We start from the raw sequence: 15,968 nt of genomic DNA on the forward strand, positions 1-15,968 counted from the left end.
ACTGTCAAATTTAAAATTCAAAAGATTCACTCATCTCTACTGAGCATTTTTTGCTTTCTTTCCTTTAAACCCTTTCCAACGCTTTTAAGCCTGGTAAGATGGCCGTCACTTTTCTAGATTTACACAAATCCAATTGCAAGAAATTCATGGCAAATTCATCTCCACCATCCACCCTTTTTAGTATACAGTACATATCAGTAATAATTTTAACTATCGTTTTACATACTTGTATCTGATGCTTGCAAATTATCATATTTTTTTCTAACATACAAGATTCTTACTTCTGCGCAAACGCCTTCTGTAAGTGACTTTATAGAATATACAATAGGAAAACCTCGGCACACAAATTTTTATGGATTCAATTTTTATTACTCCAAAAATGAAAAAATGGACCAAAAACCGTGTCATACAGATAGTCAATAATCAATCAACGCTTCGGCCGTGAAACCTTTATCAAGATTTTATCTGAAATAAATCCAGAAAATAAAAATCATAACATATAATATATACAATATAATGTTCTACTCAATAAAATTAAAGCAATTCTGATGAAATTATTTCAATGCATATATACCTCAACAAAGTAAGTACCACAGTTTTCCACCATAGAGATAAACCATAATTATCTAATAAAAAATCATATCCATCTTATATAAAACACTGATTTAGTGCCATACAAAAACTAAAAAAATAATCTGATACCTGTATGAAATATGGTCCTAACACGTCAAGTTTGGAATCCATCATATGCTCATATCACACGGATGAATGTGGGTTACCTTTTACCAGAAAGATTCAAACATAAGTGTCTATATGCTAAAAGATGGAGAACACCACGTGCTCCAACTGGAAAGACCGCTTTTAAAGAATATAGAGAAAGGGCAAAGGAATCAATATACACATACCACCAATAGGACAGTCCAAAAGACGCGCCGACAAGGGCGAGTGACCGGTGAGGTGTGCTCCGCAGATGCCCTGTAAACACTGGCTTCCTTATATGGCAATAATGAGAGACACCTCCAGTGTAAGTGTCGGCGTGCATGAAAACCGACTGCGCATGCGCCGCCGAAGGCTGGCGGAAACACCCAAGGTGCACAAGCGTCGTGGAGCTGAAGATAGCCAGGAGGTTCCGAAATCCATGCGAAGCCGCTGTCTGTGTTCAAGAAGATAAAGTGCGCAGACACCATCACCGATTCATGAAGAGACAGGACTCATGTATCAGGGGTGTTTTCAGTTTGTAATTGAAAAGAAGATGAAACAAAGAGATTATTAATGAAAGAGTAATCCCAATTCACTCCGATATAAAATCATTTCTCCATGAAAGGAAACAAATAATATAAAAAATAATAAAAACCATCGATCAGATTATTCTTTTATAACAAAAGATTCAAAGTAACATCATACATTGTACCAGAGCACACATTAGCAGAATACCATGAATAAGGTTGTGTTCACATTGGGCAATATCTAACAATGATAAAAATGCTGTGAAAACAGAAATGAAGGAAAAATCCAGATATGGATGACAAAACCTAACAGCGTACATGGGATCCTTTCATAGGGAAAAGGAATTATCCTATACCTTTAACTAACCAACAATATCATACTCTATGATCATCCCCAGTGGTGCTAGGGTCTGTAAAGTGTGGATCCAATAGGATTCACGTTCCTTTAATCTTTTTACCCTATCACCTCCTCTCCTAGCCATTAAAACTTGATCAATAACTAGATACTTCAATTGAGTGACAGAATGGCCACAAGACACAAAATGGGCTGGAATGGGCAATAATGTCCGCCCACACCTAATTGTAGATTTGTGTTGTGAGATGCGGTCGCGGATATGATGGGTAGTGTCCCCAACATATCCGAGACCGCATGGGCACTTAATAAAGTACAGTACAAAAGAGGAATCGCATGTAAAATATCCATTGATTGGATAACGACGGCCCGTGCCGCTATGTGTGAAAAAATCCCCTTTTGTAATGTTAGAACATTGTAAACACCACAGACACGGAAATGTACCCCATGCGGGAAGTAGCTAGTGTTTTTTGAATAAGTTCTTTCTTATTAGAGCCAACATCAGCCCTAACTAAAAAGTTTTTAATATTATTTGGTCTCTTGAAACACATAATGGGTTTTGAAAGAAACTCTGGAATAGTGGGATATGAATTTTTAAGTAGATCCCAATGTTTAAGGATACACTGATTAATTAAATTATTAAAAGGATGAAATGTGCTCACAAAAGCCACTCTGTTTTTATTATCCCTACAGGGGGACGGATTCCTAAACTGCTTAAGTGTCTATCGGATAACCTCTACTCTGGAATCGTGCCTCCATTTCCTGATGTCTAAGTTCCCTAAAATCAACTGATAAGAATAGTTTACTTCACTTTGGAAGCAGTCATCCAAAACACATAAAACGGGCGTTACCAATATCACAACATGTGAGGATAGATCGGATTGTTTCAAATCTCACCACTAGGGAACTTAGACATCAGGAAATGGAGGCACGATTCCAGAGTAGAGGTTATCCGATACAGACACTTAAACAGTTTAGGAATCCGTCCCCCTGTAGGGATAATAAAAACAGAGTGGCTTTTGTGAGCACATTTCATCCTTTTAATAATTTAATTAATCAATGTATCCTTAAACATTGGGATCTACTTAAAAATTCATATCCCACTATTCCAGAGTTTCTTTCAAAACCCATTATGTGTTACAAGAGACCAAATAATATTAAAAACTTTTTAGTTAGGGCTGATGTTGGCTCTAATAAGAAAGAACTTATTCAAAAAACACTAGCTACTTCCCGCATGGGGTACATTTCCGTGTCTGTGGTGTTTACAATGTTCTAACATTACAAAAGGGGATTTTTTCACACATCCCCGCACGGGCCGTCGTTATCCCATAAATGGATATTTTACATGCGATTCCTCTTTTGTAGTGTACTTTATTAAGTGCCCATGCGGTCTCGGATATGTTGGGGACACTACTCAACATATCCACGACTGCATCTCACAACACAAATCTACAATTAGGTGTGGGCGGACATTATTGCCCATTCCAGCCCATTTTGTGTCTTGTGGCCATTCTGTCACTCAACTGAAGTATCTAGTTATTGATCAAGTTTTAATGGCTAGGAGAGGAGGTGATAGGGTAAAAAGATTAAAGGAACGTGAATCCTATTGGATCCACACTTTACAGACCCTAGCACCACTGGGGTTGAACAGAGAGTATGATATTGTTGGTTAGTTAAAGGTATAGGATAATTCCTTTTCCCTATGAAAGGATCCCATGTACGCTGTTAGGTTTTGTCACTCATATCTGGATTTTTCCTTTATTTCTGTTTTCACAGCATTTTTATCATTGTTAGATATTGCCCAATGTGAACACAACCTTATTCATGGTATTCTGCTAATGTGTGCTCTGGTACAATGTATGATGTTACTTTGAATCTTTTGTTATAAAAGAATAATCTGATCGATGGTTTTTATTATTTTTTATTTTATTTTTTTCCTTTCACGGAGAAATTATTTTATATCGGAGTGAATTGGGATTACTCTTTCATTAATAATCTCTTTTTTTCATCTTCTTTTCAGTTACAAACTGAAAACACCCCTGATACATGAGTCCTGTCTCTTCATGAATCGGTGATGGTGTCTGCGCACTTTATCTTCTTGAACACAGACAGCGGCTTCACATGGATTTCAGAACCTCCTGGCTATCTTCGGCCCCACGACGCTTGTGCACCTCGGGTGTTTCCGCCAGCCTTCGGCGGCGCATGCGCAGTCGGTTTTCATGCACACCGACACTTACCCCAGAGGTGTCTCTCATTACTGGCATATAAGGAAGCCGGTGTTTACAGGGCGTCTGCGGAGCACACCTCACCGGTTACTCGCCCTTGTCGGCGCGTCTTTTGGACTGTCCTATTGGTGGTATGTGTATATTGATTCCTTTGCCCTTTCTTTATATTCTTTAAAAGCGATCTTTCCAGTTGGAGCACGTGGTGTTCTCCATCTTTTAGCATATAGACACTTATGTTTGTATCTTTCTGGTAAAAGGTAACCCACATTCATCCATGTGATATGAGCATATGATGGATTCCAAACTTGACGTGTTAGGACCATAATTCATACAGGTATCAGATTATTTTTTTGTTTTTTGTATGGCACTAAATCAGTGTTTTATATAAGATGGATATGATTTTTTATTAGATGATTATGGTTTATCTCTATGTTGGAAAACTGTGGTACTTACTTTGATGAGGTATATATGTATTGAAATAATTTCATCAGAATTGCTTTAGTTTTATTGAGTAGAACATTATATTGTATAAATTATATGTTATGATTTTTATTTTCTGGATTTATTTCAGATAAAATCTTGATAAAGGCCTCACAGCCCAAACGTTGATTGATTATTGACTATCTGTATGACCCGGTTTTTGGTCCATTTTTTCATTTTTGGATTAATAAAATTTGAATCCATAAAAATTTGTGTGCCGAGGTTTTTCTATTGTATATTACCGTATATGTTTTTTTACCTCCGAGCACCTATATTGGCAGTGAGCACCCCATTCTCTACAGTAGAGATTTTACAGAAACACAAATTGTTGTTCACATTTTAACATTCTTCATCTATATGTGTTGTCTGGTTTTGTATATTTACAGGACTGAAATTATTCGCATGTTAACAATAAAGGTCATTTTTATGGGCAGTGTTTTGGTTATTAATTTTCAAACATATTCCCACCTTTTTGTCTAAATGTCTAACTAAAAATTGCTTGTTTGATCGCTGCTTAATAAAGATGAGGAAAGAAAATCAAGTGGAATTGAATCCAACTTGAATTTTAAAAAATTCCACATTTGTCAAAATGCAGTTTTTTTTTGTAATTCGCTTCAGTGAAGATTCGGCAAGTTGGCAGCTGGTGGCCACCATTTTTCTTAACCATAAAAGGCCATAAAAAGGTTTTAAAGAGCCTCATTGGCCCCTCTGCCACTTAAATCCACTAGTCCGGTCAATGTCACATCTAATGATCCACTGCTGCTTGTATTGGAATTTTCGGGCCTCTCACACTTTGCTGGAGTTGATGTCTGGGATGGCTCAGCACATGCAAGCAGAAAGGTCATGCTGCACATCATTATTTCATGAGTCTATTATTCTACCATGTGCATTTGCAGAGCACACCTGGGTGCAATGACAGCCGGGAGTATGGCACAGTGAGAGAGGCTCAAAGGATCCAATGGAAGTGGATTCTGCATGAGGCAAGTACTGGACGAATGGCGGTGAGCAGCATAGGGGCCATAACGGTGAGAGCAGAGTGAGTGTATTTATTTCAATTTTTTACATTTGAAATTTATTATGCTCTGAGGTCTTTAGCAACCATAGAACATAATAAGGTACATACAGTTGTGGCCAAAAGTATTGACACCCCTGCAATTCTGTCAGATAATACTCAGTTTCTTCCTGAAAATGATTGCAAACACAAATTCTTTGGTATTATTATCTTCATTTTATTTGTCTTAAATGAGAAAACACAAAAAGAATTGTTCTAAAGCCAAATTGGATATAATTCCACACCAAACATGAAAAAGAGGGTGGACAAAAGTATTGGCACTGTTAGAAAAATCATGTGATGCTTCTCTAATTTGTGTAATTAACAGCACCTGTAACTTACCTGTGGCACCTAGCAGGTGTTGTCAATAACTAAATCACACTTGCAGCCAGTTGACATGGATTAATGTTAACTCAACCTCTGTCCGGTGTCCTTGTGTGTATCACATTGAGCATGGAGAAAAGAAAGAAGACCAAAGAACTGTCTGAGGACTTGAGAAACCAAATTGTGAGGAAGCATGAGCAATCCCAAGGCTATAAGTCCATCTCCAAAGACCTGAATGTTCCTGTGTCTACTGTGCGCAGTGTCATCAAGAAGTTTAAAGCCCATGGCACTGTGGCTAACCTCCCTAGATGTGGACGGAAAAGAAATATTGACAAGAGATTTCAACGCAAGATTGTGCGGATGTTGGATAAAGAACCTCGACTAACATCCAAACAAGTTCAAGCTGCCCTGCAGTCCGAGGGTACAACAGTGTCAACCCGTACTATCCGTCGGTGTCTGAATGAAAAGGGACTGTATGGTAGGAGACCCAGGAAGACCCCACTTCTTACCCCGAGACATAAAAAAGCCAGGCTGGAGTTTGCCAAAACTTACCTGAAAAAGCCTAAAACGTTTTGGAAGAATGTTCTCTGGTCAGATGAGACAAAAGTAGAGCTTTTTGGGGAAAGGCATCAACATAGAGTTTACAGGAGAAAAAAAGAGCCATTCAAAGAAAAGAACACAGTCCCTACAGTCAAACATGGTGGCGGTTCCCTGATGTTTTGGGGTTGCTTTGCTGCCTCTGGCACTGGACTGCTTGACCGTGTGCATGGCATTATGAAGTCAGAAGACTACCAACAAATTTTGCAGCATAATGTAGGGCCCAGTGTGAGAAAGCTGGGTCTTCCTCAGAGGTTATGGGTCTTCCAACAGGACAATGACCCAAAACACACTTCAAAAAGCACTAGAAAATGGATTGAGGTAAAGCACTGGAGACTTCTAAGGTGGTCAGCAATGAGTCCAGACCTGAATCCCATAGAACACCTGTGGAGAGATCTAAAAATGGCAGTTTGGAGAAGGCACCCTTCAAATATCAGGGACCTGGAGCAGTTTGCCAAAGAAGAATGGTCTAAAATTCCAGCAGAGCATTGTAAGAAACTCATTGATGGTTACCGGAAGCAGTTGGTCGCAGTTATTTTGGCTAAAGGTTGTGCAACCAAGTATTAGGCTGAGGGTGCCAATACTTTTGTCTGGCCCATTTTTAGAGTTTTGTGTGAAATGATCAATGTTTTGCTTTTTGCTTCATTCTCTTTTGTGTTTTTTCATTTAAGACAAATTAAATGAAGATAATAATACCAAAAATTTGTGTTTGCAGTCATTTTCAGGAAGAAACTGAGTATTATCTGACAGAATTGCAGGGGTGTCAATACTTTTGGCCACAACTGTAATATTGCATTGGATAAATTTTTCACAAATGGATTTTAATTTGCCCTCCTTCACAGAATATTAACATCAGCCCTCAGCCATCGGCTTTTCCCCTGCTGCTTATGAAAACTATAAGCGATCCCCACCCATTTTTTTTTCAATCTTTTTTTAAAGCAAACCTATCAGCAGGATATTTCTAAGTAAAATACAGGCATTGTCAGGTTGGCAGTGTTAAACTGATTACAATGATGCCTGGGATGAAGAAATCTGTATTGTACTTTTGTAATCAGTGTTAAAAGACTTCAATAAATGATATGCCCATGTTTCGGGGCAGGATTGTAGACAGGTCTCATCTTCCTGCTCTAAGCCACAGAAAGACCTGTCAACATGCCCACACTGAAGCACAAACAGTCTGTCTCTCTCTCTGTCTCAATGATGAGGAACATGTTTGTGGTTTGAGGTGGGCCTGAGGTCTGGTTTTTCTTGGTTTCTCTGGCCTAGAGCAGGAAGATAATACTCTGCCTACAGTCGCACCCCAGAGCAAAGCATTTTATTAACTGAAAACCATCTAATGTTGACTACACAAGAACTGCAAGTCAGATTTCTTCACCCCAGGTATCATTTTAATCCATTTAAAACTGCCAACCTTGACAATGCCTGTGGTTCACTTAGCAAACTCTTGCTTATGAGTTTAACGTTATTAGCAAGAACAGTAAGGTCACATCATAACAGCTGTTTATTTTGCTTGCCAAGTGCCAAGTGTGATTTTGTGACACCCAATGGCTTGAACTCAGGTTAAGGCTGGAGTCACACTTGCATGTGTAATGCGAGAAACTCACGCAAGTCTCTCACATTAATACCCAGTACTGCTGCCGGCACTGCTGTATTTCTATGCAGCAGCGCACTCCGGTCTGAGTGCCGGGTGTTGATGCGAGAGACTCGTGTGAGTTTCTCACATCAAATTCGCAAGTCTGACCCCGGCCTAAGAGAGTTCATAGCCAACATGTCTCTCAGTAGCTGGGAGGCCCCAAAACCTCATGGGAAACTTTGAGGGACATTTTAAGGTTACTGGAGTTTCCAGCTGTTGAAACTCCTAAAGACTGTGAACTAAAGTTACATGGGGTGTGTATTACTAGACCTTTTGATAAATAAATGAAAAAAAACTTTTTATGGGTCCCCCATAATTTTCATAAGCAGCAGTGGGAAAGCTAAGGGCTGATCTTAATATTTTGGGAAGCAGGGCAATACCCCTCAAAATTCCCAGGCTATTAAAAACATCAGCTCACAGCTGTTTGTTTAGCCTTTACTGGCTATTTTATGGGGCCCCCAAAAAAATTACATAGGGTCTCCCCATAATTTCAAACCAGCAAAGGCTAACAGACAGCTGTAGACTGATCTTAATTGCCAGGGAATTGACTCTCCTCCTAGACAAAGAACATCAGCCCTCAGCCACCATAGAAATGCCACATCAATAACATGTGCAAAATCTGGAACTTAACCTTGCATTTCCCACTTGTTCTGTGGTGGTGGCAAGTGGGCTAATAGTTGTGGGGTTTATGTTAGCTTTGTATTGGCAGCCGACATCAATCCCAAGGATATGTAATGGAGAGGCGTCTATAAGATGCCCGCATTACTAATCCCATAGTAAGTTTGAAAATAAACATACAGCATAAATAAAATCCTTTATTTGAGATAAAAATCAACACCTTTTTTACTAATTTATTTAAAAATAAAAAAACAAAAGTTATACTTACCTTGCGCCTATCCTGTTGAAGCCCTTGCCCCTATAAAAGACAGTGAATAATTAACAACAATATCCCTCACCTGTCTGGCGTGAATATAATCAATGCTGTCCGACGACAATCCGAATGATTTGATAGCGGTCACATCAGTGATACAAATACTATTCCCGCCAGCCAGAACACACTGACAGGAGTGTTATGAATAGGTCACCGAGGAGGATGGCAGAAATAGGCTAGGCCACCAGGAAACCAGAAAGGTTGGTAGCTAGAGTTGAGCGAAACGGGTTGGTCATATCCAAAAAGTTGGCGACTTTCGCTGAAGTCTGGTTTCATGAAACGAAACCCGATCATAGCGTGAGGCCGGCCATGAGGCCGGTGACCGGAGCGACAAAGTCGCGTTTCAAATGCTTCCAGCGCCCTTTTTCAGCCAATGATGGAGGACGCACACTGTGGGCAACGCGATGACATAGGCATTGGTCGCCACGATCTTTGAGAAAGGCATGCAAGTGATTGGCTGGCTTTGTATGGTGTCACAGGGGCTTTAAAAGGGCATGAATGCCGACCGCCATCTTACTTATGCCGATCGTAGCATAAGAAGAGCTGCTGTTGCTGATTCTGTAGGGAGAGCGTTAGGCAGGGAAGAAGAACAAAAAACTGCTTCTGCTGTTAGTGATTTCCACTTACAACACAAAACTTTGTGTGCAGTGACAGGGGAGACTCTATTTTTGTGCATCAGCTCTGTTGGTAATTAGGCTGCCTTATAAGGCTCCCTGATAGCTGCATTGCTGTTTGCACACTGCTGTCCAAACTGCTTTTTTAAAAGCAAAAATACCTTTCTTCCTCTTTTCTGCACAGTTACCAAGCGTTCATTTTTCCACCCTTTTGTATGTGCGCTGTGCAGCAGTCCTGCTTATTAGGCTGGCTGCTCCCATACTTGGACTGAGAGCATCATTGTCAGCGTCCTCAAATCTCTAGTGAGATCCAAATTCTCACCAATCCTATAGACACCCTCCACCTTGTCATACACCATCCAATTTCAGCCTGTTACATTGAGGTGTAATCTCTACTGGGCCTGAGACAATAGTTCAGCGTCCTCAAATCTCCTGTGGGATTCAAATTCTCACCAATTATATAGATACCCTCCACCTTGTCATACACCACCCAATTTCAGCCTGTTACTTTGAGGTGTAATCTCACCTGTGCCTGAGACAATAGTTCAGTGTCCTCAAATCTCTAGTGAGATTCAAATTCTCAACCAATCCTATAGAAACCCTCCACCTTGTCATACACCATCCAATTTCAGCCTGTTACATTGAGGTGTAATCTCTCCTCTGCCTGAGACAATAGTTCAGCGTCCTCAAATCTCTAGTGAGATCCAAATTCTCACCAATCCTATAGACACCCTCCACCTTGTCATGCACCATCCAATTTCAGCCTGTTACATTGAGGTGTAATCTCTCCTGTGCCTGAGACAATAGTTCTACATCCTCAAATCAATAGTGAGATTCAAATTCTCAACCAATCCTATAGACACCCTCCACCTTGTCATGCACCATCCAATTTCAGCCTGCTACAGTACATTGAGGTGTAATCTCTCCTGTGCCTGAGACAATAGTTCTGCATCCTCAAATCTATAGTGAGATTCAAATTCTCAACCAATCCTATAGACACCCTCCACCTTGTCATACACCATCCAATTTCAGCCTGTTACATTGAGGTGTAATCTCTCCTGTGCCTGAGACAATAGTTCAGTGTCCTGAAATCTATAGTGAGATTCAAATTCTCAACCAATCCTATAGACACCCTCCACCTTGTCATACACCATCCAATTTCAGCCTGTTACATTGAGGTGTAATCTCTCCTGTGCCTGAGACAATAGTTCAGTGTCCTCAAATCTCTAGTGAGATTCAAATTCTCAACCAATCCTATAGACACCCTCCACCTTGTCATACACCATCCAATTTCAGCCTGTTACATTGAGGTGTAATCTCTCCTCTGCCTGAGACAATAGTTCAGCGTCCTCAAATCTCTAGTGAGATCCAAATTCTCACCAATCCTATAGACACCCTCCACCTTGTCATGCACCATCCAATTTCAGCCTGTTACATTGAGGTGTAATCTCTCCTCTGCCTGAGACAATAGTTCTGCATCCTCAAATCTATAGTGAGATTCAAATTCTCAACCAATCCTATAGACACCCTCCACCTTGTCATACACCATCCAATTTCAGCCTGTTACATTGAGGTGTAATCTCTCCTCTGCCTGAGACAATAGTTCAGCGTCCTCAAATCTCTAGTGAGATCCAAATTCTCACCAATCCTATAGACACCCTCCACCTTGTCATGCACCATCCAATTTCAGCCTGTTACTTTGAGGTGTAATCTAATCTCTCCTGTGCCTGAGACAATAGTTCTGCATCCTCAAATCTATAGTGAGATTCAAATTCTCAACCAATCCTATAGATACCCTCCACCTTGTCATACACCATCCAATTTCAGCCTGTTACATTGAGGTATAATCTCTTGTGCCTGAGAAAATTGTTCAGCGTCCTCAAATCTCTAGTGAGATTCAAATTCTCAACCAATCCTATAGACACCCTCCACCTTGTCATACACCATCCAATTTCAGCCTGTTACATTGAGGTGTAATCTCTCCTGTGCCTAAGACAATAATTCAGCGTCCGCAAATCTCTAGTGAGATCCAAATTCTCACCAATCCTATAGACACCCTCCACCTTGTCATGCACCATCCAATTTCAGCCTGTTACATTGAGGTGTAATCTCTCCTGTGCCTGAGACAATAGTTCAGCATCCTCAAATCTCTAGTGAGATCCAAATTCTCACCAATTCTATAGACACCCTCCACCTTGTCATACACCATCCAACTTCAGCCTGTTAGATTGAGGTGTAATCTCTCCTGTGCCTGAGACAATAGTTCTGCGTCCTCAAGTCTATAGTGAGATTCAAATTCTCAACCAATCCTATAGACACCCTCCACCTTGTCATACACCATCCAATTTCAGCCTGTTACATTGAGGTGTAATCTCTCCTGTGCCTGAGAAAATAGTTCAGCGTCCTCAAATCTCTAGTGAGTTCCAAATTCTCACCAATCCTATAGACACCCTCCACCTTGTCATACACCATCCAATTTCAGCCTGTTACATAGAGGTGTAATCTCTACTGGGCCTGAGACAATAGTTCAGTGTCCACAAATCTATAGTGAGATTCAAATTCTCACCAATAGTAGATACACCTTCCACCTTGTTTTATTGTACCATATAGCTGGTGGTATTTTAGGTACATTTTCACAAAAATGAGGAAGTATGGTGGAAGATGCCATGGAAGTGGGCGGGGGTTGCCAGCTGGTCCCGATGGTGGTGGTCGTGGTGTTGCATCGGTTGGTAGTGGCAAAAGCACAATAGCACCTAAGGCAGGAGGTGTTGAGCCTGCATAATCGTCTTGCTCCACAAGGCCTCAAAGGCTCTCTTTTATGGGAGTAGGTAAATCACTTTTAAAGCTGGAGCTTCAGGAACAAGTTTTGGCTTACATTGCTGACACAGCCTCCAGCTCTCTCGCCTCCTCTTCTGAAGTTTCAAAAAATAAAAGCACTGAGTCATCAGTGGAGTCTCCTGGTCAGGAACAACACCTTTCCTTGTGTCCTTCACCCCTACCAAAAGTGAAGGATGTGGCAGGTCACACTACCGATTACTCCATGGAGCTCTTTTCACATACCATGCCTGTGTTAGCAAGTCAAATCATGAATTCCCCAGTCCAATATGAATCTGACATGGAGTGCACTGATGCACAGCCACTGCTAGATTTTTCTGCTGGTACATTCACTTAGAGCACTACATTGTCCTCGCAGTGTACTGTACTGAGGCAGAATCAGACCCTGATGAAACTCAGGTGCCCCTTCCCGCATACTATACCACCATACACGGTGACACAGAGGAAGGTGCACATGAAATTGAAGAGGAGGTGATGGATGACCCAGTTGTTGACCCAGATTGGCATCCATTGGGGGAAGAGGGTGCCGCTGCCAATAGCTCAAAAGAGGAGGAGGAAGATCCGCAGCAGGCAACGACATCGCAACAGCTGTTATCTGGCAGGACCGTAGCAGTCCAAAAATGTGTTACAAAAACCAAAAGAGTTGCAGGACACCTTGGCCAGATGGTCAAATTAGCATAGCATGCAAGGTCTCAAAATGTCTTCCATAGTAGGAAGTGTGCAGTGTGGCACTTTTTTGAACAAAATCCTAATGATCAGGCAAAAGTTATCTGTAAAAAGTGCGCAAAGACCTTTAGCCGAGGGAAAAATCTGAGAAATTTGAATACCAGTTACATGCTTAGACATTTAACCACCATGCACTTGCAAGTGTGGATGGACTACCAAACCTCACGTACCACATGTGCACCTGATCCGAATGAAGGTAGTCAGCAACGCTACATCACTTCCCCAACTGTAAGCCCACCGGTTAGCACACCACCAGCAGCAAATGTCGAGGTGTCGTCGCAAGGGCAAAGCAGTCAAGGAATCACAATGTTATTGCTACGAAAGACTGAATCTAGGCCATCAGCAACACCACCAACACCATCACCATCACCAGCCCTCTCTCAGTCCACCATGTCCACCGCTAGTTCCACCATATGCAGCTCTCAAGTCCAGCTCACCCTACCAGAGACTCTGAGTAGGACAAGAAAGTACTCATCCTCTCATCCGCATACACTGGCTTTGAACGCCCACATTGCCAAACTAATCTCGTTAGAGATTATGCCCTACCGGTTGGTTGAAAGCAAAGCTTTCCGCGAGCTCATGGCCTACGCAGTACCATGCTTTGACCTACCCAGTCGGCACGTCTTTTCGCGAAAGGCCATCCCAGCCCTCCACGTGCATGTGAAAGACTGCATTGTCCATGCAATAAAGCAATCAGTGAGTGGAAAGGTGCACCTCACAACAGATGCATGGTCCAGTAGGCATGGCCAGGGCCGTTACATGTCCATCACTGCACACTGGGTTAATGTGGTGGATGCAGTGTCCACAGGGGACAGCGGCGGTGGGACAGTGCTGCCTAGCCCACGGTATAGGAAACAGTTGGCTGTAGGCGTTCAACCCTCCTCCTCCAGAAGCGAAAGCTCGTCCACAGAGCGCAGTCGCACGAGCTCTCCATCCGCAGCTGCCAGTGTTGCACACGAGGTGTCCCACTATCGAACAGCTAGTGGTAAGCGTCAGCAGGCTGTGTTGAAGATGATGTGTTTGAGCGACAACAGACACACCGCGGAGGTACTGGCCGACTACATTCAGCGACAAACTGAGTCATGGCTGGGCAGTCGACATCTTGAGGCAGGCAAGGTAGTTAGTGATAACCCCCGGAATTTTGTGGCAGCCATAGCCCTTTCAAAACTCAGACACATACCTTGCCTGGCTCACACCTTGAACCTGGTGGTGCGGTGTTTCCTCAATAATTATCCGGAGTTAATACCCCTGCTCCATAAGGTGCGAAGACTGTGCTCGCACATCTGCCAGTCACCCGTACACTCCAGTTGTATGCAGAAGCTGCAGCGAGTGCTCCACCTTCACAAGCACCGCCTAATTGTCGACGTTGCAGCAAGGTGGAACTCCACCCTGCACATGGCTTAGAGGCTGTGTGAACAGAGGCAGGCTGTAATTCATTTGTGGGAGGCTATACGGGCAGGCAGTTTGCAGGCAGACATGGAGTTGTCTGGTGTGCAGTGGTCGACGCTGAAAGACCTCTGTAAAGTCCTTCAGTGTTTTGAGGAATGCACACGGCTGGTAAGCACAGACAATGCCATCATAAGTATGAGCATCCCACTTATGCGTCTGCTCATGCAAACTTTGACGCACATTAAGGAGCAGACATCTGCAGCCGAGGAGGAAGAGGAGGAGGGAAGCCTTGATGACAGTCAGCCATTGTCGGCTCAGGGAAGTCTCGTGGACGAGGTGGAGGAAGAAGAGGAAGAGGAGGAGGAGGAGGATGATGGGGATGATTATTTTGGGGAGGAGAATGCTTCTCAGGGGGCAAGAAAAAATGTTGACGTGGCAAGGTCAGGTACAGGGTTTGTGCGTGACTGGAGGGATGTGGATTTGCCAGAACGTGCTCCTGCACCCAGCACTCGCAGTGCTTCATTGACACCTGGTGTCAGGAGCCCCGCACTGCACTTGCTCACTGTGCCAGTGCGGGTGTCCTGAGTACAAAGACAGTACTCACAGATACCTGTGGAGCAGGGCAGCAGCGGTGACGATGCGTGCTTCAGAGTATCAGGACCTGAAGCACATGACTGCTGGGGGTGTGGCCTAAGCTCCACAGATCTAGGAGCTGCAGGGAAACTCCTAGAAAGGTAACTACGGGGCAATGTTACCAAGGGGCATAGACAGAGACTGAAACCAGACGAAGCCAGGGTCAAAGCACCAGATAGCAATACAGTACCACGGGGTTTAGACAGAAAGGATAGTCAGGACGTAGCAATAGGTCAGAAAACCAGAACGGGCAATAGACAGTACAATAGGGACAAACTGTAACGGAGTAACGATAGCCAAGCCAGGAGGTCAGAACCGGAGAAGACAGTAGTACCAAAGCGAAGACGGAGTACAGAGTGAGGGAACAGGCCGGGTCATACACGGAAAGCAAACAAGCAACGCAGAATACATGCACACCAGGGGTCAGACACACCAGAACAACAGTATAGCTGACAGAGAACCCTGGTAAAGAGTTAGTATTAATACCCCTCCCAGATCCAGAAAGAGGCCACGAACACTTAACCCTGTGAGTGCAGGGCAAGAACCCTGTTCAAACCATGACAGTACCCCCCTCTTAACGGGGGGCCACTGGACCCCCAGGCTTGTCTGGGTATCTGGCGTGGAAAGCCCGCACCAGACGATCCACATGCACCGAACTGGCCGGAACCCATGACCGATCCTCCAGAGAGTACCCCTTCCAGTGTATCAGATACTGGAGTCTCCGGCGCACTCACCGGGAGTCAACAATGCGCCCTACTTCATACTCCTGCTGCCCCTCTACCAGCACTGGCGGAGCATTTGATGAGGGATCCTCTCTCACCGTCCCCACAGGCTTTAACAGGGACCTGTGGAAGACATTAGAAATTTTAAAGGAGGTGGGCAGCTGCAGTCGGTAGGCTACTGGGTTAACAACCTCCACAACTTTGTATGGGCCAATAAACTTGGGGCCCAG

Source organism: Dendrobates tinctorius, unplaced genomic scaffold (genome assembly GCF_039654945.1).
Source record: "Dendrobates tinctorius isolate UK_male_01 unplaced genomic scaffold, ASM3965494v1 ptg000093l, whole genome shotgun sequence".
In the NCBI taxonomy this organism is placed as follows: Eukaryota; Metazoa; Chordata; class Amphibia; order Anura; family Dendrobatidae; genus Dendrobates; species Dendrobates tinctorius.